This window comes from Charadrius vociferus, unplaced genomic scaffold (assembly GCF_000708025.1).
Source record: "Charadrius vociferus isolate BGI_N301 unplaced genomic scaffold, ASM70802v2 scaffold477, whole genome shotgun sequence".
NCBI classification, from domain to species: domain Eukaryota; kingdom Metazoa; phylum Chordata; class Aves; order Charadriiformes; family Charadriidae; genus Charadrius; species Charadrius vociferus.
Genome location: NW_009649449.1, coordinates 1,221,886 through 1,225,051, shown reverse-complemented (window position 1 = coordinate 1,225,051; position 3,166 = coordinate 1,221,886).

The following is a 3,166-nucleotide window of genomic DNA, read 5'->3' as shown; positions in this document are numbered from 1 at the left end:
CCCCAGCTTCATGGGACAAATATATGTATATAATAAATAACATCCAAAGCTGCTCTCTCTCTGAAGAAGCAGCCTTCCTCTTAAATCACAGAAAGCTTTCCATCCCTTCACAGGCAGTGAGACCATCATAGTCTTTACCCTACACTGTAAGGACGACTCATTCCAGGGACATCCTCCCTTGCTGCTGTGGTTAAACACAGCGCTCCCCTTTGCAAACTGGACATGATTGAGCTCTGCTTCAGTTCCAGTCACAAGCTGCTCCGCAGTCTTGGACCACAACGATGCTTTTAGCTTCTCTGGAGGAACAGACTAAGGGCAAGAAACAAAAGCAACTTTTGAGCTCTTGTGGCAGCTTAAAACAAAACCCCACAGGTCGAACAGCTAGAGAACAAGGTTTTGGAGCCACATTCTTATTCTAGTGTATCTCTACATCAAGCCTTGATCTGAACTTATCCATGCTCATCTCACAAAATCCCCCTTATTTGGGGAAAGATATTTTCAGAACAATCATCCTTGTTTCTTACATCAGTTGGAATATTGCAAGGATCAGGAGAGCACTGAGTTATAGCCATAGGCTTTATCCGAGAAGAGTAGTAAAATTACTTTCACCTCACTGCAAGATGGGAATGTGTAAACACCAAACTCCGCACGCTTGAATAACTTAATTATGATTTGTGCCTTCCAAAATTTGAAATGAGCTATAGAAAGTGGTGCGCAGTGCAAGTAAAACACAGGGAACTAACTCTTTGCTTGGGGCCAAGACCCTAATGGTTAAGCCAAGAACACTGCTTAAATAGCCATTCAAACAAACCTACTAAATGGGTTCTTAATATTGTAAGAGTCTCAACTCTGAACGCAGATGTAACCTCAGAATTCAGCCCAGCCAACTTAAAGTAACAGGTTAATCAGAAGTATTTTACAACCTCGGGAAAAAAAAATAGTTATTAATCACCCGAGCCACTCACAGAGTGGGTAAGGGGCCTTTTTGTATGGGAGAGTCCAAAGAACTCAGGTGCTGGGTAGCGATGACACACACAACACACAGGGAGAGCACGCTTGCCATGCATCGAGTGTCTCCAGCTGCTCCCGTCAAGGGTACGGACGGAATTATCTTCTGACCCTGTAGGGACTGCTGTACTTGTAATGCATCAGTAAAGGGCAGCAATAATCATCTAAGGCAAAAAACTCATAGATGCATCAGTGCACACCTGGGCTGGAGGTAATATTGTAATTGCCAAACAAAGGCTGAAAGTTTATTTTCTGAGTTTCACAGGCCTCTGGCCACAGATTAGCATTTAGGAGCACGGGGAGTTAACCTCGAAAATGTCAAGACAGCAAAAAGCTCTGTGCATATAACTATTTCATGCCGATACATGAGGCATCTTGTAAGCAGGCCAGATTATAAAGCTTCAAAAAAAAATATTTCTTTTCCAAAATAAACAATCCCCCAAATTGAAGTGCTTCAGGCTACAAAGGAAACCAGCCAGGTTGTTTATAACATACTGCAGGAATTCTGCTTAGGGCAAATCAGCTGCAAAGAAAATGAAAGCAGAGCTCAGAAGACAGCAGGAGATTTCTTTTCTGTCTTTGTATGGGAACCTAATACAGTCTGACAGGGAATAGATTCAAGCTCCTCTCTCACCTTGGTAAGTCATAACAATGCTCCTCCCTGCATACAGCACTTTTATACTTGTAAAACTGTGAAAAGGATCAGTAACAAGAGGAGGTTTAAGGGAAACTCTAGTGCAAAGTCTCTGTAGAGATTTGCTGTATTTACACAGCAAGTCTCGGGCAGATCTGGAAGAACCGCGGCAATCCCGTGACTTATTTACTGCAGCTCTGAAGAAGTCACAGGAGACACGGGACGCACAGTTTGCAGGATGCAAGCGCTACAGCAAACCGATCATGCTACACCTGAGGCTGCAGGAAAAAAGTCTGTCCAGCAAACACCCATCAGCACTATGCCTGGCTCAAGACTACCAAAATCTGACACTTCTAATACCTTTAAAAGCTAGTTTTGTGTGAGGTGATTCATGTTGCCTAAGTTTATTGAAATAATTCATCCAGGCCTAACTGACAGGATCCTTAACGTTACTCTGCAGCAGAAGCTGAAATAAAAGAAGTGAAAACATTTTACCTACAAGAAATTAAAAAAAAAAAATTCTATTTCCCGTTGATGCTGTGAGCAGGGAAGGATTTGCCCTGCATACACGACAGACTGACCGCCGCGCTGGGTAACACACGGGTCCAGTTTCATTCGAGTGCTGAACAGGCTGATGCTGAGGCTAGATGTACACCACATTGCTTTAAAAATTGATTTTAAAATCAGCTGCATTCAGCAAACACCCCACCAAGGCAACAACAGCGGAACACTTTAGTGCTGCTGTTACTGTTACACCTAAACCAACTATTCTTCAATTTTTACAAAGCTTCTTAAAAGCTCTTTATTTATTTATTATTTATTATTATTAAACAACTAAGCTTTGGAACACTTCATTACTGATGAATAACAGTGAGGAAGAGATGCTTACTCACTAAGGACTCTTTCTTTTGTAGAGACTGAATACAACTGAAGATTTCTTAAACCTCCAGAAATTGTTCATACTGCACTGCTGGTTTCTGCTGGTCCCAGTACCCCGCAGCCTTATTTGCTGTCAGCTCTGCCACACAGTCCTTTAGGAGGCAAAAGACCAAAAAGAAAGCTGAAGGACTGATCTTAAAGTAATCCAAATCATACATTCCCTTCATTGCCCCAGCACTCAGTATGTCTTTCATATATATTTGATTCAAAACTTCCAACTTTCAGCCTCTTCCCCCCTCCCCCCCCCCCCCCCTTGCATTATAAAACACTGGTAACTTTAGACATGGCACTGCTCTATTTTTGTCACAGATTCTCAATAGCTATAGAAATTTATCCCACATACGACCCTCAAGTCTTATTTAGGATGATCTCTTCTATAGGCGACAGGGGTCTTTGAATTTCGTGGGCCATTTAATCTTTCGCCTTTGCCAGAACTATTTAGACTGCTGGTGAATTTGAAATACAGACCTTACAAAACAGATTTAATGGTAAAGCATTAGAAACTTTCACACGGGCCACTGAACAGCCAAGAGAAGGAGACAACTTATAGTCTACTTACCTTAGATAGAAATAGGAACAAGAAAT